Source organism: Gopherus evgoodei, chromosome 1 (assembly GCF_007399415.2).
Source record: "Gopherus evgoodei ecotype Sinaloan lineage chromosome 1, rGopEvg1_v1.p, whole genome shotgun sequence".
Lineage (NCBI taxonomy): Eukaryota > Metazoa > Chordata > Testudines > Testudinidae > Gopherus > Gopherus evgoodei.
The window spans coordinates 360,704,323-360,730,500 of record NC_044322.1 but is presented as its reverse complement, the minus strand read 5'-3'; the positions used below and the strand labels follow the sequence as shown (position 1 = coordinate 360,730,500).

The following is a 26,178-nucleotide window of genomic DNA, read 5'->3' as shown; positions in this document are numbered from 1 at the left end:
TCCACTGCATCCCGAGAGGCTTGGAGGGAGGTTCTTGCCACTTTTTTACCCTCCTCAAGTGAGGCCGTAAATTCTTGATAGGACTCCTGGGGAAGAAACTCTGTAAACTTCCCCAAGGACGTCCACATGTTAAAGTTATACCTACTTAGGAGGGCTTATCGGTTTGCCATCCTAAGTTGAAGGCCCCCAGCCAAGTATACTTTGCGGCCTAGGAGCTCCATGTGCCTAGCCTCCTTCAACTTAGGAGCAGGGGCTTGCTGGCCATGACGCTACCTTTCGTTCACCGATTGCACTGCTAGAGAGCAAGGAGGTGGGTGAGTGTAGAGATATTCATACCTCTTTGAGGGGACCATGTATTTTCTCTCTACTCCCCTGGCTGTGGGGGGAATCGAGGCTGAGGATTGCCAAATGATGTCCGTATTTGCCTGTATGATGCGGATAAACGTGAGAGCCACTCTAGTAGGTGCGTCAGCCGAAAGGATGTCCACTACAGGGTCCTCTATTGCAGGGACCTCCTCCACCTGTAAGTTCATATTCTGAGCCACTCATCTCAAGAGGTCTTGATAGGCCCTTAGATCAATTGGCGGAAGGCCTGAGGAGGATGTTCCCGCCACCGCCTCGTCTGGTGAGGAAGAAGAGGAGAGGTCAGGGACCAGAGGGTGCTGTGGGGGCTCCTGTTCTTGAGGAGCGTCATTTACGTCAGGTGGGACCTGGATATCTGCAGGTGGTATCAGAGCCTCATCCGTGCCCATGGAGGGGGTGGGGGGGCTTACTGTTGCCTCTGGCACCCAGTGTTCTGACGGGGCCGATCGTGGAACCACTGAAGGAGCACCTTGTGCTTGGTGGTATGCCCACAGTGTCCAGAAGGATCAGTGATGGGGTCCTTGCTCGTGGCTCTGGCTCTTGGGAAATATATGCCTGGGGACATCCGAGTCGCACTCCTGCAGATAGGAAGCGCTACCAGCCTGTGATGACACCGACATGTCTCTCGAAGGCCAGGGCGGTGCTCACAGACCCTGAGAGGGAGCCAGGTTCTGGTTGTTCTTTCTCAGGGCGGTACTGGAGAGCAGTACCAGGAGCTATAATGGTACCGCGAGTGAGACCAGGACCTGCGACCGTAACGGTGCCGGGAGGTCGACCGGGATCTCGAGTCCCTTCGGCTGGAGCGACTGCGAGATGTATGGTGCCGAGAGCGGTACTGTGAGTTGGATCGGTACCCGGAGTATCTGGCTGCCGACTGAGAGGCTGAATGGTGCTGCGAGCGTGACCAGTACCGCGATGGAGAGCGGTGCTGGGACTGTGAGCGGCGCCGGGAGCGGGATCGACATGATCGAGAGCGTCAGTGAGACCGTGAGCTTGAACTATGTCTCTCTGTTGGTCCGACAGAGGGTGGCCTTACCAGGGTCGGTTTCCCAATGGATTGGATGTCCCGCACCAGCGGTGCCAGGGGTTGAGGCCGTGCAGACTCCGTCATAGCTATGAGCTCCCTTGCTGTGGAGAAGGTCTCCGGTGTAGAAGAGAGAGCAAGCCGGGGAGTTGTCAGGCACTGGACTCAACAGCCCTTGCGGGTCCGGAATCAACGGTGCCGCGCTCAGTGGTGCCACAGTTGGTGGTGCCGCGGCAGACGACGGTGCTGGACTATCCATCTTCGATGAGCGCTTCTTCTGTTGAGCTGAAGCAGCTGGAGTCGTATGTTGCTTCCTGGGTCCCGGGGCAGGGTGTGGTGCAGAGCAGATGTCGGTGCCGGGGCTCCTTCTCGGTACCGGAGCAGTCCGAAACCGAAAGGGCACTCCTTACAGATGCAGCCTGTTGAGCACTCGGTACCGACGGTGCTGGACTAAGTGCCGACTCCACAAGGAGCTGTTTCAATCAAAAGTCCCGCTCCTTCTTCGTCCTCTATTTAAATGATTTGCAGTTGCGGCACTTATCGGGAAGGTAGGATTCCCCTAAGCACTTGAGGCAAGAGTCGTGGGGGTCCCCTATTGGCATTGGCTTTTGGCACGCCGAGCACGGTTGGAATCCCAGTGACCTGGGTATGGGCCCGCATTGGGGTGGAGGAAAGGGGCTAATCCCCAATCCGCCCTTAAACTATGTACACTCACCATATATACAACAACTAATACTAACTATAACTATAGGAACTTGAACTATAAACACAATTAGCAGCAAAAAACTACGAGTAAGCTAAGGACATGGAGATCAGCAAAGCCGCGCTCCACAGTTCCAACGACCGTCACGGGCGGTAAGAACGAACTGAGGGGCCATTGGGTTGGCAGGGGTATATATCTGGTGCCATAACGGCGCCACTCCAGGGGGCGACCCAGCCGACCCACCGAGCGTTGCTAGGGTAAAAATCTTCCGACGAACGTGCATGCGACACGTGCACACCTAATTGGAATGGATATGAGCAAGCACTCAAAGAAGAACCTAGAGATTCAGAAACCAGAAGGCAAATTAAAAAAAACCAACAGCATTTATTTTTAAAATCTCATGATTTTTCAACACTTGGGGTTGCCAATACTGCAGTAGCCAGAGCAGAAGAGCAAGAGGACAAAGTGCACATTTCAGTACAATAATTATCCTTAACTCAATGACAACTGTATCCTAAGCCAATAAACTCCTAGGCATTGGCACTGAATTTACCAGGCCTAATTCTCATCTGCCTCCCACCCTTGTGTTGTCACTTATACATTCGGAAACAATGGTATAATTTCACACCCACTTTGCATAGAAGTAGCACACAAAGTACAAGGCAACAGAGAATCAGGCCCATCAATTAAATATTTTACACTGTACCTAAGCAGTTCTTATTTCATTTCTTCTTTTTTCCTGCTCGCACAAGTTCAGTACACTAACTCTCTTGTGAATGTACTGTGCAGACTGGTTTACCTGATCACTACTTGTAAAATCATGTTACGCAGACAAAGAGAATGAGGTAATATATTTTACTGGACCAACTTCTGTTGGTGAGAGAGACAAGCTTTCAAGCTTACAAAGAGCTCTTCTTCACACCTGAAGAGCTCTGTGTAAGCACAAAAGCTTGTGTCTCTCACCAGCAGAAGTTGATCCAATAAAAGATTATCTCAGCTACTATGTTTGTTGTTGACATATGGGTTGGAAGTTCTGAACACTGCAGTCAATCAGGGCAGAGGGGCTCAAATAATCACTGTACAGTTATTTAGGGTTTATGTAAATCTCAACCTGCACTTTGAGTAGCTAATGTTGGCCATTGGCCAATCAGAATACAGGAATTTGCATTCTGTATGGTTACTGAGAAATAACTGTTCAATCATCATACATATCAGAGTGCCAGAAAGTACATAATTAAGAACTAAATACCTGATGCTCAGAGATGTGAAATATCTTCATCAATAGGTGTGCTATGGGTGCTCTACACCTCTGGAAATTAAGCCCTAAGCATACAGTATCAAAGAATCATAGAAATGTAGGACTGGAAGGGACCTTAATAGGTCATCTAATCCAGTCTGCTGCAGTCAAGGCAGCACTGCGTAATAATGAAACCATTCCTGACAGGTGTTTGTCTAACCTGTTCTTAAAGACCTCCTATGACATACATTCCACAACTTCCCTAGGCAATTTGTTCCAATGCTTAAGTACCCTGACAGTAAGGAATTTTTTCCTAATGTCCAAACTAAACCTCCCTTGCTGCAATTTAAACCCATTGTTTCTTGTCCTATCCTCAGAGGTTAATGAAAACCATTTTTCATTCTCCGCCTTTTAACAACCTATTATGCTTGAAAACTGTTAAGTCCCCCGTCCAGAGCCGGTGCAAGGATGTTTTGCGCCCTAGGCAAAACTTCCACCTTGCGCGCCACCCCCGGTGCCCCTGCCTTGAGCCTCCTCCCACGGCAGCTCCCCACCCTCCGCCCTGAGGCGTCCCCCTTGCTGCAGCTCACCCCTGCTCCGTGCATGAGCACCCCGAGCACGCCATGGCCGCTTCACTTCTCCCGCCTCCCAGGCTTGTGGCACCTAAGCTAATTGGCGCTGCAACCCTGGGAGGTGGGAGAAGTGAAGCAGCTCACTCCTGCCCCGCTTCCTCTCTGAGCACGCCGTGGCTGCTTCACTTCTCCTGTCTCCCAGGGTTGTGGCGCCAATTAGCTTAGGCGCCACAAGCCTGGGAGGCGGGAGAAGTGAAGGAGGCAGGGCGGGGTGAGCTGAGGCGGGGAGTTCCTCTGCGTGCCACCTGCCCCCCCTTACTTGCTGCAGGCGGCCCTCCCCACACTTTCCTGACCCAACTCCCTCCACTGAAGATCCAGCCGCCACGGTTGCTGCCGAAGAAAATGGCGCCTCCCAAATCCTAGTGTCCTAGGCAATCGCCTAGGTCGCCTAAATGGTTGCACCAGCCCTGCCCCCTCAGTCTTCTCTTCTCTAGACTAAACAAATTCATTTTTATTTTCAATCTTCCCTCATAGGTCATGTTTTCTAGACCTTAAATAATTTTTCTTGCTCTTCTCTGGACTTTCTCCAATTTGTTCAGATCTTTCCTGCAATGTGGCACCCAGAACTGGACACAATACTCCAGTTGAGGCCTTATCAGTGCAGAGCAGAGTGGAAGAATTAATTCTCATGTCTTGCTTACAACACTCCGGCTAATACATCCCAGAATGATGTTTGCTTTTTTTGCAACAGTGTTACACTGTTGACTGATATTTAGCTTGTGATCCACTATAACCCTCAGATCCATTTTTTGCACTACTCCTTCCCAGGCAGTCATTTCCTATTTCACGTGTGTGCAACTGTTTGTTCTAAGTGGAGTACTTTGTCTTTGTCCTTATTTCATTTCATCCTATTTGCTTCACACCATTTCTGCAGTTTGTCCAGATTATTTTGAATTTTAATCCTATCCTCCAAAGAACTTGCAATCTCTCCCAGTTTAGTATCATCCACAAACTTTATAAGTGTACTCTCTATGCCAAGGGTAGGCAACCTATGGCACGCGTGCCAAAGGCAGCACACAAGCTGATTTTCAATGGCACTCACACTACCAGGTCCTGGCCACCAGTCTGGGAGGCTCTGCATTTTAATGTAATTTTAAATGAAGATTCTTAAACATTTTAAAAACCTTATTTACTTTACATACAACAATAGTTTAGTTATATATTATAGATTTATAGAAAGAGACTTTCTAAAAATGTTAAAATGTATTACCAGCAAGCAAAACCTTAAATTAAAGTGAATAAATGAAACCTCGGCACACCACTCCTGCTCTATGCCATTATCTACATCATTTATGAAGACACTGAACACACCCAGACCAGGACCAATCCCTGTGGGATGCCACTCGATACGCCCTTCCAGCTTGACTGTGAACCACTGATAAAGGCTGTGATTCTTTCACAGAGGTCGCAGAAGTCATGGATTTCCAGTGCTGGAGCAACCTGGGGCCAGCTGCTCCGGCGGTTCCGAGGGCTAGCTGCACCAGCCGCTGCTCAGGCGGCCCCAGGGAGCACCTGAGCAGCGGTCCCCATGGCTGACCCAAGCAGCTGGTGCGAGAACAGCAACCGGTATGGCTTGCTCCAGGGAGCACCCGAGCAGCGGCAGTCCCAGGACAGCTGGAGCAGTGGCCCCATGGGGCGCCCAGAGGCCACCCGGAGAGCAGTCCCCGAGAGCAGCAGCAACGGGGAAGTCAATCTCAGTACTGGAGCAAGGCCCCCCTCCAGCAGGGGCCCACCAGAGCAGCGGGGCCCCAAAAGTAGAGATTTAGTCACGGGTATTTTTGGTAAAAATCTTGGACAGGTCCTGCGCTGGCAATTTTTATTTTCGCTCATGACCTGTCCATGACTTTTACGAAAAATACCACGACTAAATCTTAGCCTTACCGATAACTACTCTCTGGGAAAAGTTTTCCAATCAGTTATGCACCCACCTTATAGTAGTCCATCTAAGCTGTATTTCTCTAGTTTGTTTATGAGAAGGTCATGCAAGGCAATCTCAAAAGCCTTACTAAATTCAACAAATACCACATCTACCGCTTTCCCCACGTCCACAAGGCTTGTTACACTCTCAAAGAAATATATTAGGTTGGTTTGACATCATTTGTTCTTGACAAATCCATGTTGACTGTTACTTATCACCTTATTAGCTTCATTTTTTTGTTAGCAAATTCACTGCTTGATTATTTGCTCCTTCATTTTTCCAGGAACCAAGTTAAGATGATTGGTCTGTTGCCCTTATTCTCCTTTTTATAGATTGGCACTATATTGGTCCTCTGCCAGTCCTCTGAAACGTCTCAGTCTTCCACAAGTTTTTGAAGATAATCTCTAATGGCTCAGATATCTCCTCAGTCAGTAATTGTTCAATCAGTCCACGCAGTTACTGACAGAGACAAGTTCATTTCAGTATAATTTTTCTTAAATGTATAAAATGCTGCAGTGAACTAACCTCTCTATTTTTCAAATCTCTTGCTGTATAACAAGGTTTAATTTCTTTTGCCTCCCTATATTTATATTGATTTTATAAAATGAAAAAGAAAGCAATTTTTAACTGGTTATATATATACACATTTCTCTCACGCTGAGGTCTTATTTGCCAAACTTTAGCCCAAAGCATTTATTTTTTATTTTTTTACAAATGAGTTATAAACTAATAAAAACAGGTTTACAAGGCTAGTGTCAATATATCCTCAACCACTGCATGGAGAGCAGCAATACTTCCATCTAAAGACCAGAGTTTGGGCAGCTAGAATAAGGGTGTGTAAGCCAAAGGTTCTTCAGCCAGAGTCTGTGGATCACCAGTGATTTACTGGGTATTTGGTCATGGCTAACAAACATCTGGCCAGTCAGATGGTTATGATTTTCCTCATTTCAAGATGCTTAATCACATTGAGACAGCTAAAAGTATATTAAATATTCTCGTTCTACTACTACTACTACTGCTGCTGCTTGCTGTAACTGGCACAGGAATGTTATGTGATTCTGAATGAGAGGGGAGGTGGTCTGCATAATTACATATTGGGTGTACTCCTGGGGGAATTCTGTGCCACTGCGCAGAAGCAGAATTCATGTTCCCTGCAGAGAAATGACTGACAGGGAAGAAAAAGGGAAGCTGCAAGAGCAGTCACATGCCCCTCCCCAGCAGTGCGGGCATGGCCTTTTGGGCACCCAGAGCAGAGTAGCCGATGGAGAGGTAAATCACTGCGGGGAGTGGGAGGCTGGGGTCACGCTGATCAGGGCTGGGTCAGACCCACCCCCCTGTCCGTCCAACCTCCATACATTGGGACCCCCCTCCCATACCCTCACATCCCTGCCGAGCCGAGCTTCCTTGTACCCATAACCACCTCCCACTTAGCCCCTTGCACTGAACCCCCAGTCCATCAATCCTCACCCTGCCACACCAGGCTACTCCCACCAAGCCCCACCCCCCTTGCACCTGGCCCTCCCCTGCCACACCCAATCGGTGGCTCCTACCCTGCGCCAGCTCAGCTGCTAGTCCCGGCTAGGCTGGGGGTGAGGTAGGAGCACGCTTCCCCTGCATGGAGCAGCCAGGAACCCCCAGAACCCATCCCCTCGGCTGCAGGAAGCTCCCAATCTCCCTGCCACACACTTCTTGCTCCCATCACTCCTCAGCTGGGGGGAGGGATCACTGAGGGGAGCTGCTCTTCCATCCACCCAATCCCTGTACAGCTGGACCACACCATACCCAGACGCCACCTGCCAGGCCTCACTCCTCGCACCCAGAACCCTCCATCAAGCCTGCACCCAGACTACCCCCTGCATCCAGACTGCCACTCCTGCATGTGGATCCCACCCCGCTGAGCCCCAGCCACCTTCCCCTGGACCCCCTGGCGGAGTCTCATTGCCCATGCACCCAGAATTCACCAGTGAGCCCCTGTACATCTAGATACCCTCCTCCACACCTGGACCACACACTGAGCCACTGGCACCCAGACTGTCCCACACAGAACCCTCTCACGCCACATCTGGATCTCCCCACACTTAACCCCTCCACACTTGGATGCTGCCAGGCTGAGCCTGATTGCTCAACACCTGGTGCATGCGGCACAGAGGGGCGGGGCCCCAGGATGTTTCTGGGGCAGGCCCAGCCCTTGCACTGTATCAGGGTCAGATGCAGCCTCACCACCAAGTCCATGTCCTGTGGGTACAGCAGGGGGGCTGCAGGGTGATCTCCCACCCCTGTGCAGCCAGTGGCCTGTGCTCCCCACTGCCATGCTGGGGCCTCCTCCATACTTATTGATAACTAAAATTTGCAAAAATTTAAAATATCGTGTGCAGAAATTTTATTTTTTGGTGCAGAATTCCCTCAGGAGTACTGGGAGGAGGTGCCCACAACACATTCTCTCAGTTAAAATACAGTCTACATTACATAAAAGTCTGAGAACTTCTAGCATAGGTGAAACCACTTGGAACAAAGAATAAAATATGTGGATGAGGCTACTAAGAAGCACCAGATAGGACAATTCCATGTTTTAAACACTTCAAAGTCAAAAACTGAACATACGCCTCATCCCAGATAACTAGCTCTGGATAGCTCAGAATGAACATCCAAAAAACTAGACACCTGAAAGGAATGGATGCTTCCGAAAATTTTGGTCTTAAGTTCACTAAGTTCCCTCATCTGTAAAACGAAGATAATATCCAACTCCTTGGGGAGTTGTTAGAATTAGATGGTGACTATAAATCATTTTGAAAATGAACAGCATGATACAATTATAATGAGAAAGCAAGATAATATGGACACAGATTGGGTTATCAATGTGAAGGGGCCTGGTATGACATAATTCCCATGATAGATATAGCTAATAATCTACTCATGAAAACCTCCATTAAACATTTTGGTTGGGATGTTTAGCTTCTCTTCCCTACTGTCGACATATTTCTTCTTTCTCGTTCTTTATTAGTGAAGGCGACTTGCATACAAACAGTATCTCCAAGTTTGCTGGGTTGTGCAAAGTGAATTGGTGAGCTCCAGTCCAGTTTCAGTTGTCCATATACCAAAACCTTTCACCACAAATGGCAGGCTCACGAAAGCAGTCAATAAGGGACTAAAGGTACATCTATACTACCCCCCCCCGGATTGGCAGGTAGCGTTTGATGTATCGGGGATTGATTTATCGCATCTCATCTGGATGCGATAAATCGATCCGCTAATCGACACCCGTACTCTACCTCGGCAGGGGAGTAAGTAGAGTAGACAGGGCGCCGCGGAAGTCGACTTGCTGCCTTGAGGACGGCCAGGTAAGTCGAACTAAGATATTTCAACTTCAGCTATGCTTGTCACATAGCTGAAGTTGCGTATCTTAGTTCGAACCCCCCCGCTAGTGTAGCCCAGGCCTAAGACATGAAGACTGGACTCCCCCTTCTCCTGGTAGAGGTGATCCCTTCTAGGCCAACACTGAAGCACATCAATGGAATGAAGTAGAAAAAGCCTTGAATTTCTGCTACTCAGGCTATACAAAGACACCTTCAATCTCTAAGGCTGTCGGGCCAGTACCTTTCACCAACACTAAATTCAAACATGTTATCATTTTATTTGAAAAGAAAAAAGGTACGAAGCTCAATTCATGGGTATGCTACAGATACCTTGTACTGCTCTGGCAATACAAAGCAATCCTACCAGAGAACCTAGGCCAGGCTCTATAGTTCCTAATAATTTTCCTGCAAATATGATCAGGGTCAGGACAGGGTACAAGTAAGGAGAATGAGGATTCTTGGTAGAAGGGAATTTTAAAAAGGCTTTTAAACAATGTAGCCCTGTAGTTTCCAGCTTCACACATGTTTACTGAAGAAACCATGCAGAGGCACAGAAAGACAGAGGATTAGAATTCTGGGTCTGGAATAAACACCAGGAGCAGGATAACTCAGGAAAGAAAGTCTCTATCCTATTGTCATGTAAATGTCAGGAATATTAAAGAACAATGGAAAAAGAATGTACAACATGGCAGCAGAAAGGTTTTGAAATACAATCGTTTTCAAACTTTTCCCTGGGGTATCAGCAGCTCTCTAACATTAGCAGGAGTTTACTGCATGGATCACGTGCACTGCTGACAGATTACATCTCTTGCAGTGTGGACATGATGAGCATCTGGCCTTTTCCCGTCCACAGTACTTTTTACGATGCTGGTAAGTATATGTCTCACTGTCTCTAAAGCTGGTCACACAGGGACTAAGTGTGAATAAGCTCAGCACATCACAAAAAGCTGTGGTTTTATGCCTGTATAAACCTTGGCCACAATGCTCATGGGCTACTCACAGCCTCGCCTAATTTTAGTTGGCTGATCTGGCTGCAAGAGTGAAGAGCAGAGGATGCTGATAAGAATCAGAACAGCGAACAATGGACCTAACTGATGGGACTTGCAAGAGTCTGGGGAACCATTTTAAGGCAGGTTTTTTTCCCTCTTAATTGCAGATACTGTTTTATCTCTTCCGTAGTCTCCCACTGATTAATGGTTCCAGAAGACAAGAGCTAGGAAGTGATTTTCAGGCTTACCACTCTCTCTTTTTTTACATTTGTATACACCAGTTATTCAGAACAAAAATAGTAGTGTTGGCAGTTTGAAATGCAAACTTGATTTAAAGTGCAGCAACCACTTCACAATCTCACTGGGAAAAACACTTCAATCTGCTCCTCAAAAGCACTAACAGGAAACAGATGCTTCATAATCTTAAAATTGTTGGGAGAAACTTCAAGATGATGCATTCTGAACAATAGCTACAAAAGAAAATTTGGTCCACCGGCTCTCAGAAGCCATCTGTTACTATAAAATATCATGGTCCACTGAATAGGTAGCTGGATTGGGATTCAGGAAACCCTGCTCTTGCCTATGTGACCCAGGACAAGTCACTTCACCTCTTTCTGCCTCTGTTTCCCCTCCCGCCCTTTGCCTATCTTTGCTCTGCTTCAGGGCAGGGATTACTATGGGTCTGAACGGGGCTTAGAACAATGGGGCTCTAATGTCACTGCGGCCACTAGACCTGCCCTTTTTTTTTTTTTTTTTTTTTTTTAAATTATGACAATTTTTTGTGGCTAGGGGTTCTCTCTCTCTTCTTTCCTTATTTTTCACATTAATTTTCAAGGGATATCCATCAAGTAGTTGTCTCTTTTTTTAAATGCTCCATTATTTGTTGTACTCTTTTGTATCTTGAAATTAAAATTTATTTCTTCTACTACTTTAGCCCTTTTCCATTCGGCAAACACATTTTTTTTCCCTTGCATCTCTAAGGGAGCTTAAAATTAATGAGTTTTTTGTTTTATGTTTAGATTGTGCACCAACATCACTGATATGAGCACAGTTCTCAACAAGTATAAAGGAGTTTTATAGTGATTTTAGATTTATATAGTGCCTTTCTCCTGAAAAACATCTAGAGTGCTTTACAATCTGGAGGCCAAAATTCTGCAATCTGAGTCTGTAACAAGTCTCATCAAAGTATCCCATTACACCTGCTCCTTGCATCCAAGGCAGAACTTGGGTTTGAATCTATAAGCATCATTCATTTGCCACTAAGGTGCTGCCACATCTGAGGTAAAATGATGGGTTTTGTTTCCCTTTTTTCTTTTTATAAGCACCGTGCAGATAAAAAAACATCTTAAGGCAAAACCAAGTTAACAGAGATCATCTCTGGCAGGTGTTTCCAAGCTGCACCACAGTTTAGGACAGAAAGTGAAGAACAACACAGAATTCTCCCTGCAGTTTTAGTTGTATCTGGCAGAATGTTATGACACACTAAGATTTTCCCAGGGCCCACGGATTAACACCCCTACCCTTATAAAAAGTGCCAGGCAATACTTAAAAATTCTGGCCATGTTTTATCATTTTTACAGTTCTGAAAAACAGGGCACCAGTAGAAAAAAAATGCACCCCAAACACCATATTGTGGAATTTTCAATACTGTTCACTCGGAAGAGAATCCAAATAAACATCACCACCACCTGTTGATTTGCTAGTACTTCTTACTGTATCTTCTAGATTTTCCCTGGAAGTCTCCCATCCAAATACTAATCAGGCCTAATTTGCTCAGCTTGTGAGGTATTATATCATAGTCAAGGTACTACAGCTGCAGTTCAACAGGATATATGCCTCTAGATAACTGGCCCATCTAGTTCAGTTATCATCTTGATTATTTGAGGGAGAAGAAAACTCTAAGGTACTTACAGGATGCCAATCACTGATGTATGTAAACATGGACCTAGAAAACCTTCAGTGATACATCTTGTTAATTGAGAAAGATTATAAAAACAGAAGAAAAATCCATCTGAACCCCATAAGCATTAGCCTTCACTGAATCTTGAAGCTTTACATTGCAGGAGAGGTGTTTATATTTTTGTTCTTGCTCACATAGCAGCAAATGTTGTTCATGCCCCTAAAATGACCTGATCCTCTTTTTAAATCTGCTGAACTGTAAGCCTCAATGAGCGCCTCTGACAGTGAACTCAAGTGGCTGATTGTACACTACATAGAAACCAATTAATTTTTTCAGACTCTTTAATCTCTTTGAACTTTAAATAAATGTTAGAGCTTGTGAAACAGTAGATTGACATCCCAGGGCTAAAATAACTCTATCCACAGAAAAGCTATAACATGAGATCAGCCATGCAAACTTCTGCCATACCAACCTGCCAACATGGTTCAGTCCAACTTTAAGAGAGCACCTCTGAGTGCAAGTAATCCTGTCTACATTATCCACTCAGCTCTTGAGCTATCTTCCAAGTACAGAACTTTAAGTCATAAGCTAACTTAAATATCTTATGTTCTAGATCCTACATACTTCCAAAGAAAAACTCAACACACCCAAGCTAGGGTAATGATTAGGTTTTCTAAATATCATCAGGCTGGTTTTCTAAGAAATTATGTAAAATGAAAATAAGTTTCTTTTTGGATAAAAAACAGGAAACAAAAACAACATGGGAACAGTCTAAAGGTCTAGTCTGACTTTAAAAGATCAACAGCTTTGACAGTATATTCCTCCCTTGGACAGCTAGTCTGGCTGAAGTTGCATTTTTCTAAGAGCAGCAGACAATCCACTTTCACAAACACCATCCTCCAGCTATCCTCTCTATTAAATGAAAGGATACTGTTAATGAGACTAACCATTCAGAATTTCAAAAGCATCAGTTCAGTGCTCTTAAGGCCGTATAAAAGGAAACAAAGAGCCAAGTCGTGGACATTCTTTCAGCTTTGGAGGAAACGACAACGTCATTAGTTTCTGTAAATAGAGAACCTGTATATATGGATTGCATACATGCTGTCTACATTGCACATGGTGTTTATGGAAATAAATATTAAATACACTATACTTCTCTACTGCTTTTCATCCAAAGATCTTAACGTACTTTACAAATAATTATGTCACACAATACCCTTTTGAAGGAGATGGATCACTTAATGATGACCTGTTCTGTTCATTCCCTCTGAAGCACCTGGCATTGGCCAGTGTCAGAAGACAGACTACAGGGCTAGATGGACCTTTGATCTGACCCAGTATGGCCATTCTTATGAGATATTATCCTCATTTTACAGATGGGGAAACATAGGCAAAGACTGGTTAGGCAACATGTCCAAGGACACACAGTTAATGGAAGAGTCAGAAATAGAACCTGGAGTTAAGTTTCAGAGTATTCTTCCACTGCAGAATTAACTTGGGCTCTTACTTGAATGTTGACTCGAACCCCATTCCTGTCCACACACAAAATCCTCATGAAAGTTTAGTGGAGCTTACCATCTGGGCTAACTAGCCCAGATGGGGGCATAGGTTAAAGCCCAGGTACCACTAATTCATGCTGGTAACCCAGCCACTTCGCAGAGAGGAGGATGCAGGCTAAGTCATTTAAACACTGATCGTCCTCCAATACATTCCCACAATTCCCTCTGTGTGACCAGAAAGACAGAAAGGTTCTCCCACAATTCACTGGGAAAGAATCAGAGTGGCTCAGCTTACTGCAGCACAAAGAACCACTGACAGACATGTGAGGACACAGTAACTCTGGTATGATTTTGCAGTGTAGCTCCTCACACACAGCCGCTCAGACTTGGGTGCCAATCACCGGTCTAACTCTCGAGTAATTCAGCAGTGAAGATGTCTTCCCACACTCCCCGATTTCCTGTACTAATCACTAACCCATGCTCCCTTCCTATGTATAACAGGATAACTAAAGGCAAGTATCTACAAAATATATGTACATGCTGGAGGGAGCACACTTGTTACAAATCACTTAATATCTCTGCATCTCAGTTTCCCCACCTATAAAATATTTCACACAAAAGTTTTGCCAACTAAACTACTTGATGTTTGTAATGCATCTTGAGAACCTTGGATGGAAGGCAATGCAAATGGAGTTATTAATATCACAAAAAGAAGAAATCCAGTAAAGACTTTACCTGGAGGCAGGATACCTGACCCAACGGGCACTGTTCAACTCAACAGATGTAGAGTTGTGATGTTTCTTGGTTTTCTAGTGTGGCATGTCATTGCATACCATGATAGCACACAGCTGACAAGATGACTGGCATATCATCAGACAGGTGACATTTCAGCAGGATCTAACTAAATGCTAGTGTTACTCTGAAGGGCTAGACAGATGCATATTCCTGTTAACTCAGTATCAAAGACAGGGTAAAGGAGGTGAAGGAGGGCAAGAGTTCTGTGCCCTGGGTAACATGAGGGGAAAGCTGCAATACCCAATAACAGCTACTGTTGCAGTCTGTCTCCCAGCTCTCTGTCTTCTGACACTAACACAGCGGAGAATCTCAACCAACTATACAATGGATTCTATCTGTGTTGTAAGAGCTACAGACAAGACAATGAAAAGCGAAACCACACAGGACAAAAATATTGTACTCTATGCCTTCAGACCTTGTAACATGGTGCATGCACCATTCTGCCTTTTACACAATACTGCCTTACTGGCAAAACTTATTATCCTTTGGACAGAAAGATTCAGGACACATCTTAGCAGTGCCAGAAAAGCTTAGAGTGCCATTCATCACGTTATTCTGTAGCAGTTATCCTCATTATTACAGTTTTAACTGTAGACATCTCATTGTTCTTTTCAATCAAATATTTAGTTCTTCTTCGAGTGATTGCTCATATCCATTCCAGTTAGGTATACGCGCCGCGCGTGCACATTCGTCGGAAAACTTTTACCCTAGCAACTCAGTGGGCCGGCAGGTCGCCCCCTCGAGTGGCGCCACCATGGCGCTCCATATATACTCCTGCCGGCCCACCCGCTCCTCAGTTCCTTCTTACCGCCCGTGTCGGTCGTTGGAACAGTGGAGCGCGGCTTAGCTGACCTCCACTTCCCTAGCTACTCATTTTCTCGTATATAATTATGCAGTTATAACCCTTTTATATATATATTTGTATGGTTATACGTGTTTCTTTGCTAACATGGTTAGTTTAGTTAGCGGGGTTCAGGAAGTAGCCCTTCCATGAGCCCAGTGCCGGAGCCATGCATGGCTCACCCGGTTTTAAAAGGGGCCCGGCTTGCCAGAAGCCGCGGCCGAAGAGAGATCTACATGACTCCTGTTTGAAGTGCCTCAGGGAATCACACTTGACAGATAAGTGCCCCATTTGCAAGGCTTTTAAGCCGAGAACAAAAAGGTGCGGGACTTTCACTTATCCCTCCACCTTGGGCGCCGAGCGATGTTCAAGCGGCGGGCAGAAGCGCCTCCTCGGCACCGGACCCCGCCGGTACCACCAAGGCCTTTCGGCACCGACCGTCGCCGGCACCGATGTCGACTCGGCACCGCTCCCTTCTTCCGAGGTCGAGAGAGTCTACGATTCCTGCTGGTGCCTGGCAGCTCCCCGGCACGCGCCGTGGTTGAGCCCCCTGCTCCCGCTACTTCCGTGCCACCTGCATCGCAGCCAGAGAGCTCGCCTAAGTTGCGTTATCCGGCACCGTCACCTGCAGAGGCACCGATGACTTCGGCTCCGTCGATTCCAGTCCCCCAGGACCATGGAATCCGGTGCCTGGCAGCTCCCCGGCTCGCGCCGTGGTAGAGCTTACTGCTCCTGCTGCTTCTGTGCCAGCTGCACCACAGCTAGACAGCTCGTCTAAGATGGCTCGCCCGGCACCGCCGACGTCGGCACCGTCGATCCCGGTCCCACGAGGGCCGTAGAATCCGGTGCCTGACGGCTCCCCGGCACGCGCCGTGGTTGAGCGTATTGCTCCTGCTGCTTCCGTGCCAGCGGCACCGCAGCCAGAGAGCTCGTCTAAGTCGGATCGCCCGGCGCCGACACCTGCTACGGCACCGATGACGTCGTCACCGTCGATCCCGGTCCCACAAGGGCCGTAGAATCCGGTGCCTGACGGCTCCCCGGCACGCGCCGTGGTTGAGCGTATTGCTCCTGCTGCTTCCGTGCCAGCGGCACCGCAGCCAGAGGGCTCGTCTACGTCGGATCGCCCGGCACCGACACCTGCTGCGGCACCGATGGCGTCGGCACCGTCGATCCCGGTCCCACAAGGGCTGTAGAATCCGGTGCCTGACGGCTCCCCGGCACGCGCCGTGGTTGAGCGTATAGCTCCTGCTGCTTCCGTGCCAGCGGCACCGCAGCCAGAGGGCTCGTCTACGTCGGATCGCCCGGCACCGACACCTGCTGCGGCACCGATGGCGTCGGCACCGTCGATCCCGGTCCCACAAGGGCCGTAGAATCCGGTGCCTGACGGCTCCCCGGCACGCGCCGTGGTTGAGCGTATTGCTCCTGCTGCTTCCGTGCCAACGGCACCGCAGCCAGAGAGCTCGTCTACGTCGGATCGCCCGGCACCGACACCTGCTGCGGCACCGATGACGTCGGCACCGTCGATCCCGGTCCCGCAAGGGCCGTAGTATCCGGTGCCTGACGGCTCCCCGGCACGCGCCGTGGTCGAGCTAATGCTCCGGCTGCTTCCGTGCCAACGGCACCGCGGCCAGAGGGCTAGTCTAAGTCGGATCGCCCGGCACCGACACCTGCTGCGGCACCGATGACGTCGGCACCGTCGATCCCGGTCCCGCAAGGGCCGTAGAATCCGGTGCCTGACGGCTCCCCGGCACGCGCCGTGGTTGAGCTCCTGCTCCGGCTGCTTCCATGCCAACCGAAGCCTCTGAGGCACCGACAACATCAGCACCGTCGATTCCAGTCCCACAAGGGCTATCGAATCCGGTGCCCGACGGCTCCCCGGCACGCGCCGTGGTTGAGCGTATTACTCCCGCTGCTTCAGTGCTGACGGCACCGCAGCCAGACAGCTTATCTAAATCGGTTCGCCCGGCACCAGCTCCTACCGAAGCTCTGATGACCTCGGTACCGTGGATCCCGGCCCCACGAGGGCCGTCGAATCCGGTGCCTGACAGCTCCCCAGTACGCACTGTGGTTGAGCCTGCTGTTCCCTGCACGCCGGAGATGTTACCAACGGCGAGGGCTCTCAGTGCCATGACAGAGTCAGTGCTGCCTGACCCGGGCACCGCCGGTACGGGTAATACAGTCTCTTCAAGGGACTGTCCCCTGTCAGTACAGCAGAGCGGCACCGTTCATGATCACGGTCCCGCAGACACTCCAAGTCCTGTCGGCACGCCGGACACCACTGGCAGTCCCGGTGCTGTTTTCCTCGGTACTGGTCACACTCGCTGCACCGGTCGGTATCCCGTTCGCCGACCCGCTATCAGCACCGTTCCGACATCTGGCACCGGGGCAGGTACCTTGACTCCTGTAGCTCTTCTCCGAGCCTCGAGATCTCGGTCGACCTCCCAACACCGTTCTGGTTGCGGGTCTGGATCTCGTTCCAGGTACCGATACGCCTCCCGATGCCGGCCCCCGGTGCCGAGTTGGGCAAGGTCCGAGTGAGTCAGAGACTCGGCCCATGCCTTCTTTTAGTACCTCCATGGCCGTCCGGACACGCATCCGTGTCAGCCCATATGCGCAGATTTTATGCTCAGGACCACGATCCTGATATGATGGCCAGCGGGCGCCAGCCCCGAAGCAGAAAGAGCCTTGGCGAATGCAAGGTGTACTCTGCAGGGGCCCTGCACCTCTGGGTAGCAAAGCAACAAGCCTTGCTTAGCTGCGATAATTATAGCACCTGGGTGGAGGAGTTTCTCCCTCGAACCTCCCACCTGGAGTTCGCTGCCGTCTTGGAGGACGGGGGAAAGAATTTACCCTTTGTTGGTAAAGGCATCTTCGCGGCAGAGACAGCCCCAGACTGCGAAGCCTGCTGGACAATAGGGTCCTAATACGTCTCAGCATGTATACGCTAGCGACCAAACGCAGGCCTTTATGGCCCCAGCCGCCATACTCTGTGCCTAGCCAGAGGCAGAACTCTGGAAAACGGCAAGGCCAAGGTGGTTGCAGACAAACGTCAGGCCCCCTAAAAAGCCAAAGTCAAGGTCCCTCGCAATTACCACTGGGACCAAAGACGGACCTTCCAAGGTTCGCCGGAGGGCGGTGTACCAGTCGCAGGACGGGATCCCGATCCCGCTTTCTCCTGGCATGGCCCCAGTTACTTTCAGATCGCTGGGTCCTGCGCACGATGGAGCATAGGTACCACCTTTAATTTGCTCCAGCCCTGTCCCCCTTCAGCGGACGAAAGGGGCAAGGGGTTTTACTCCCGTTATGCCCTAGTCCCCCACTCGAACACAGGTCTCAGACCTCCCTGGTCCTGCATGGACTCAACCGGTTTAGGATAAGGTTGAAGTTCTACATGGTATCCCTGGGAACCATTATTCCATCCTTGCCTCCTGGGGGCTACTATGCCGCCCTGGATATGAAGGACGCGTACTTTCGCAGTGCCATCTTCCCTCCACACGGGAGATGCCTCCGCTTTATAGCCAGCGGTGAATACTCCCGGTTTACGGCCATAGTCGCCGCCTTCCGTCGCTGATGTCGGATATGCGTTTTTTCCGTATCTGGACGATTCGCTTATCCGAGGAGACTCTGAGACACAAACCGCTCAGCCGTGGGCATCGTCACGGTCTTATTCACAGATCAAGGCCTGATGATTACTATAGAGCAATCCACTCTGGTTCCCACGCAGAGGTTGGGCTTCCTAGGGGCTATCCTGGTCTCCTACCTAGCCGGAGCCTGCTTATCACAACTGCGGTTTTAGGCGAGGGCAACAATCATCTGAGGTCTGAAGGCTTTCTCAACGACCTCAGCTCGCTCTTGTCTCAGTCTCCTGGGTCCATGGTTGCCCGCAAAGTTGTAACCAAACACGCCAAGCTCCGCCTCCGTCCTCTCCAAGTCCGGCCCACCTCGGCGTACCGCTTGGTCAGGGAGCCAATGGTCATGGTAGTCACCGTTCCCTCGAACGTCTTAGGCTCCCTAGAGTGGTGGCTAACTCCCTCCTTGGTGTGGACAGGGATGCGGTTTCATCCGCCCCAGCCCTCACTGCCCCTGACGGCGGACGCATCATCTCTCTGCTCGAGTGCTCATGGTCGCCTCCGAGCTTAAGGCCTTTGGTCTTCTAAGAAGCTGGCATTCCTCGTTAATGCCCCAAAAATGAGAGTAGTCCGCCTGGCATGCCAGGGGTTCCAGCGGCAGCTGCGAGGCCGTTGTATCTCGGTGTTTGCAGCCAACACAAGGGCCAGGTGCTTCATAAGTATTCAGGGGGGACATAGTCCTCCCCCCTTTTTTGTCAGGAGGCCATCCATTTCCGGGTCTTTTGCATGGCCCACTCGATGGAGCTGGCGACGTCCTTTCTCCCAGGCGTTCGGAACGTCTTAACTCTTTGACTCAGCAGGTTTTTCCTGTCTTACGAGTGATCACTCTGCCCCATGTGAGGCGTCCCGCTTTCCGGAAGTGGAGATGTTTCCTCACACAGACCTGTTCGCTCACCGCGAGAGCAGGAAATGCCAGGTGTTCTGCTCCTTCCAAGGTCTCTCCTCGGAATCGATCTTGGACGCATTCCTGATGCCGTGGAACGGCCAACTGCATTATGCCTCCCCACTGTTCCCACTGGTTCGTTACGTCCTGCTCAAACTCCGCAGGGGCAGAGCGTGCATCATCATGATCACTCCAGAGTGGTCCAGACAGCACGGACATACCACGTTGCTCGGCCTGTCAGCCCAGACCTCATCACTCAGGGCAATGACAGGCTTCGTCACTCGGACCTGCAGCCTCTTCGCCTCACGGTGGCTCCTGCGTACCTGAGTCGGGGTGACAGGCAGCCTTCCACCTGGTCAACGTACCGAGCCAGGTGGAAGCGTTTCCTTTACAGCTGCAGTACGCTCGATCTTGCTCCTGCTGAGGTCTCGATCCCCTCTATTTGGCCTGCCTCTGGCCTTCAGCGGCAGGATCTGGCGGTATCATCGCTGAGGACACTCTCAGTGGCCATCCCTACCTTCCAGCAGGCTAAGATGGACGTTCAGTGTCCCACGCTCTATGGATTCGAGGTCCCTCAAGGGCTTGGAGCGCTTGCACCCTCGGGTGCGCCGCCCAGCCCCGCCCTGGGACCTCAACCTAGTCTTGGCCAGACGGGTCTCTGAGATCAGAGCTCTTACGAAGGTTCCAAAAAGACAAGGTGCAGTTATGACCGCACCCGGCTTTCCTCCCTAAGGTGTTTTGGCCTTTCATGTTACCCACAGCTCAACGCAATGGGCATAACCGTTGCACTCCTTGGACATCTGTGGAGTGCTCGCATTATATTGTGCTGACAGAATCATTTCCTAAGGTGCCCCAGCTCTGCCCCGGTAGCGGGCCAAAGGGAGGGCTTGCTTGTTTTCCTCTCAGAGGATCTCATCTTGGGTGATGGCGGACATCCCCACTTGTTATGATTTGGCTCATATTTCCCCAAGCCACATCACCGTGCATTCTACCAGGGCTCAGGCTTCATCTGCCGCCTTGCTGGCTCGTGTTTCTACCCACGAGACCTGTCGCGAAGCTCCATTGGTCCTCGGTCCTTACCTTTGCTTCGCAGTATGCCCTGGTTCAGCAGTCAAGAGAGGCTGTAGCCTCTGGCTCGGCAGTTTTATTCTGCCACATTTCACTCCGACCCCACCGCCTTTGTAAGGCTTGGGATTCACCTAACTGGAATGGATATGAGCAATCACTCGAAGAAGAAAAGACGGTTACTCACCTTTGTAACTGTTGTTCTTCGAGATGTGTTGCTCATATCCATTCCGCACCCGCCCTCCTTCCCCACTGTCGGAGTAGCCGGCAAGAAGGAACTGAGGAGCGGGTGGGCCGGCAGGAGTATATATGGAGCGCCATGGTGGCGCCACTCTAGGGGGCGACCTGCCGGCCCACTGAGTTGCTAGGGTAAAAGTTTTCCGACGAATGTGCACGCGCGGCGCGTATACCTAACTGGAATGGATATGAGCAACACATCTCGAAGAACAACAGTTACAAAGGTGAGTAACCGTCTTTTCTGAAGTAAACACCCTCTCCAGAAGTATATTCCACCAACTGCTAAATTAAAGAACTAAATTAGCAATATGCATAAAATGTCTGGCTAAAATTTAAAACTGAATTTCAAACCTCTCTTGCTACATTGTAGCTGCATAGACACATCAGGAGGACACTGACACAAACGTGAAAGCATCAAAGAAAGAATAAACAAGATCAGAAACTACACTTCACTGACCAAGACTGTTCTAATATTCTGATAAACTGATGGTTTTCTTAGCACTCGGACATCCAACTTTAAAGGGTCACCATATCCTTCTGAACTGATGATCTCACAATATCTTTTTATCTGATTCTTAATTAATGTTGAAAACACAAAAAAACTGCATATTCAATGTCCCGTTATTCAAGATGCCACTACCTGGCATTGTACAACTTAATGTCGCACACAATACTCCTGGGGGAATTCTGCACCACTGCGCAATGCAGAATTTTGCAGAAATTAATGTTGTGCACTCAGCATTTCCTTTCCCCCACAGAAATGGAGTGCAGTGCCGCTGGTTGCCACTAGGGGATGCTGGACTCAGCAGAGCCCAGTCCCACACAGAAGACATTGCAAGGGGGAAGGGGAGGGAGCTAGAAGAATCCTGGCAGCAGTTGTTCCCCAGTGCCCTGAGGGAAAGAGACAGCAGTGTGCAGGAAACTCCACACATGCCCAGGACCCAGCATCAGGTTGTTTCTCCCTCTGGATCCCTTGTTTCTGGAGGAGAGGGGGGCAGGTGTCTGGGCTGGGGGAGGCCACAGCTGGCTCGGGGGTAGAGGGGAGCATAGGTATCTGGGCAAGGGAGGCCCTGCGGCTGGGCAAGGGGGGACTCTGTGGCTGCATTCGGGGTGGAGGGCAGGGTGTGGGTATCTGGGCCTGGGGGCTCCGGGGAAGGGAGGGGTTGTGGGTGTCTGGCCCCCTGGCTGGGCTCTGGAGGGGAATGGGGCAGAGGAACAGGAACTGGGTTATCATGGGGGTTTCTTTAAATCTCTACTCCTGGGAGAATTTTTGTGTGTATCTGTATTGTTACAGACATACTTGCTGACAGGTATTTTGAAATAAATTACCAAAATAATTGGAACTGGTGTGATTATGTAGTGTTTTGACAAATAAAAATTGCAGAATTTTGTTGAATTTTAAAATATTGTGCACAGAATTTTTTATTTTTTGGCACAAAATGTCCCAAGGAGTAACATAATAGTGTAAGCTTTGGGTGGGCTAAAGTACACTTTGTTGCCCTTCTCCAGTGCCTAAAAAAACTCCAACTCCCATAGAAAAGTAGCTGGAGACCCAGAATTCAGTCACTAAGGATTTTCAGAAAGGATTGCACAGGGTCAACCTCCCCACATTCAAGTCCCAAACGGAACTAAAAAATGAATGTAATTAAACAACTTTATAAAATCTTATGATACAGAAACAAATAATACTCTAATTTTTACAGCATAATATGATATTTTATAATCCACAGACATTTTCACAGTTATACATAAACATAAATAAAGAAAAAATTAAATCTGAACAGTTTAGTCCCCACAGAACCACAAGTGAGAAGAAACTGAGAATTCCCAAAAGCTTAGGTTGAGTTCACCTAAGGGTATGGCTACAATTGACATTTCAAAGCGCTGCCGTGGCAGCGCTCTGAAGTGTGAGTGTAGTCAGAGCGCCAGCGCTGGGAGAGAGCTCTCCCAGCGCTGCACGTAAACCACATCCCTTACGGGTGTAGCTTGCAGCGCTGGGAGCCGCGCTCCCAGCGCTGCGGCACTGATTACACTGAGGCTTTACAGCGCTGTATCTTGCAGCGCTCAGGAGGGTGTTTTTTCACACCCCTGAGCGCGAAAGTTGCAGCGCTGTAAAGCGCCAGTGTAGCCATGGCCAAAGTCTCAGTTAGAGTCTTCAATCACCAAATCTACAGTTTGCTGAGTCTAAAACAAAATCTTCCCTCCATTTGCTTGTAGGAATCTTCACTTGGATTCCATGCAGACTCTTCCTCTGCAGAAAGGACTGTTAGCCAGTCAGCTAACTGATTAACCAATCACTCAGTTAAGTACATAGATTTAAAAAAAAAACAAAAAAAAAACTGGCTGCAAAATGCTTGAGTTAGGGGAAACAGCCTGCTTCTGCTCCTGGGCTCAGCTTCTCCCAACTCACCCAGGGCACATGGCCCCCTGCAAAGCAGCTGCTCTGACCACTTGCCCTCATGGAATCTGACCCCAGTAACAGGGAACCTATTGGAGACACCAAAACTACCACACCAAGCTTCTGGATGTAGAGTGCTAAATCTGCCTAGCAACAATGACTCAGACACAACTCACTCCTACCTCCCACCAATGGGTCTCTTAAAGACATACCTTCCTATTAGGCATGTGGATTACAATAGCATTAAGCATTAAGAGTGAATATTACTGGGAAGCATTCAGCTATCTAGAGGAAAAATAAGTCAGGTCATTTCAGCTGACAGAAAAAATTAATACCGTCTTACATTTTTCACAAGGGTGCCTCTCTATCCCCAACATATACACACAAATGTATGTATGTATGCATGCATGAAGCTATAAAGACAGCTATTTCATAATATATTACACATGCACAGACACACTATTAGAGGATGTGTTATCCATGTGAAAAATTGTAGAGGCATGTGATATACCGCATAGGTATTAATACATTTCATTCATCTTTGACTGCATCACTGGACTTCACTTCTGCCATTAATCCATCTTCTCACAATTTCTTCCATCCTTCCTAACCCCTGAACACATTCGAACAAACATTGTTTTTAAAAAATCAGCCTGCTAGAGAAATGTTTCCTCTTCCTGCTCACAAAAATGTGGAATTTCAGTCCTTAAATTATTGCTGTTCAAGAACCAGAATGGACACAATTTAGTATAGGACAGTAAAGGTTTTCTATACCTAAAAGTGCTTTAACTTCAAAGTCCACTATCTTATGACCATAAACAGCAGATGCGTTGGGTGAGGGGGGCTCAGCCTCCCCTCGCCTCCCCCTAAATCTCTCTCTGTCACTGGGGCATAGTGCTTCTGGAGCAGCCTAGAGTGTTGCTCCAGCAGATGAAATACAGGACATCGCTATGCTCCTGCATGTCAGAAATAACCACAATACTGTCTCTGCCTGCCAGCTCTGCTCTGACTGGCTATCTTCAGGCTTTGCACACAGACTACCACAAGGCCAGGGGGCAGGCTACATCACAGAGAGTTATTTATCCTTCCCACCCCCAGCTTCCCCACCACCACCAAACAAACTGTCTTATGTCCTACTCTTTTTATATGCCACATTTTATTTGGTTTCGTTTGGCATTAAATTAAAAACAGTGACAACTAAAATAAATGACAAGGACACCACTGCCAAGCAACTCTGACTAATGTTTGACCTGAGCTTCAAGAAGTGGTTAAGAATGGCCTCGTGTATGACATGCCCAGAGGTAAGAAACTTTTCAGTTTTTTAGCAGGGATGAAAGAGAGTTTTCTAGACCTCACTGTATTTTTCAAAACTTTACAAACGAGAACTGATACATCAGATGCTTAAAATAAGAACTAAATGATATTTATCTTAAAAGGGGTTTTAAACCAACATCTCTCATCCTACTCCAATAGCAGAAGAGTCCCTTTGAAGACAACGTGAGTCCTGCCTTCTTGAAAAGTGCAGAAAGTCAAGTCCTTCAGCTGTGAGCAGCAAAAACCAGTGGGGGATCCGCGCCTAGCCCTGTGGGGCAGGAACTGCTGCTAAGCGTGGGGAGGGCTCACTCTCTAACTCTTACCTTAGGACCCTCCCCTCCACAGGAGACTGGAATAAAGACAGTGACCCTCCACACACACACGTTTGAGAGTGGGGCCTGAGACATCCCTCAGAAAAGAGGCTCCTCCCGCACACGCACTGGAGTGAGGGCCTGTCATAACATTTTTTCCCAGATCTGGACCTTAGTGTCCAAAATATGGGTGTTAGCATGAAAACCTCCAACCTTAGTTACCAGCTTGGACCTGGTAAAGCTGCCACCAGCCAGGAATTATACAGTGCCTAGCTCACTGTGGTCTCCCCAAAACCTTCCCTGGGGGACCCCCAGACTCAGATGCCTTGAGTCCTACAACAAAGGGAAATAAACCCCTCCCCTTGTTTCCTTGTTACTTCCTCCCAGGCTCCCCTCCCTGGACGACCCTAGGAGATTCCCTGCTTCCAGTCCTGGAAACACAAGTACCGAGAGAGCTAATTTCTCTCCCCCCCTCACCCAGAGGGTATGCAAAGTCAGGCTTAGTAAATCTAACACAAAGAGATTTTCCCCCTGACTTCTTCCTCCCACCAATTCTCTGGTGAGCTGCAGACTCAATTCCCTGGAGTCCCCACTAAAGAAAACTCCAACAGGACTTAAAAAGAAAGCTTTATATTAAAAAAAAGAAAGAAAAAGACATTAAAAATAGTCTCGGTAATAAGATGACACTATACAGGGTCAATTGCTTAAAGGAAAAAAAATGAATAAACAGCCTTATCCAAAAAGAATACAATTTAACACATTCCAGCAACTACACACATGTAAATACAAAAAAACCAATATAAACTTATTGTCTTACTATCCTTGTACTTACAACTTGGAAACATAAGATGAGAAAGCCTGGAGACAGAAGGATCACTCTCAGAGCCGAGAGGGCACAGACACAAGACAAAGAACAAAGAACTCACACCCCAAAACTTCCCTCCACCCAGATTTGAAAAAGTCTTGTTTCCTGATTGGTCCTCTGGTCAGGTGTTTCAGGTTACTGTTGTTACCCCTTTACAGGTAAAAGAACATTAACCCTTAGCTATCTGTTTATGACAGGGCCTCCTCCCATTCCATGCACCTA

The 26,178-nt window shown here is 48.6% G+C and overlaps 1 protein-coding gene across 3 annotated transcripts in view; it reads right to left on the bottom strand.

Moving 5' to 3' along the window:
* Positions 1 to 26,178, bottom strand: part of EXOC4 (exocyst complex component 4) — a 632,193-nt gene that overhangs the window by 517,699 nt on the left and 88,316 nt on the right. The gene's annotated exons all lie outside the window — the stretch shown is intronic.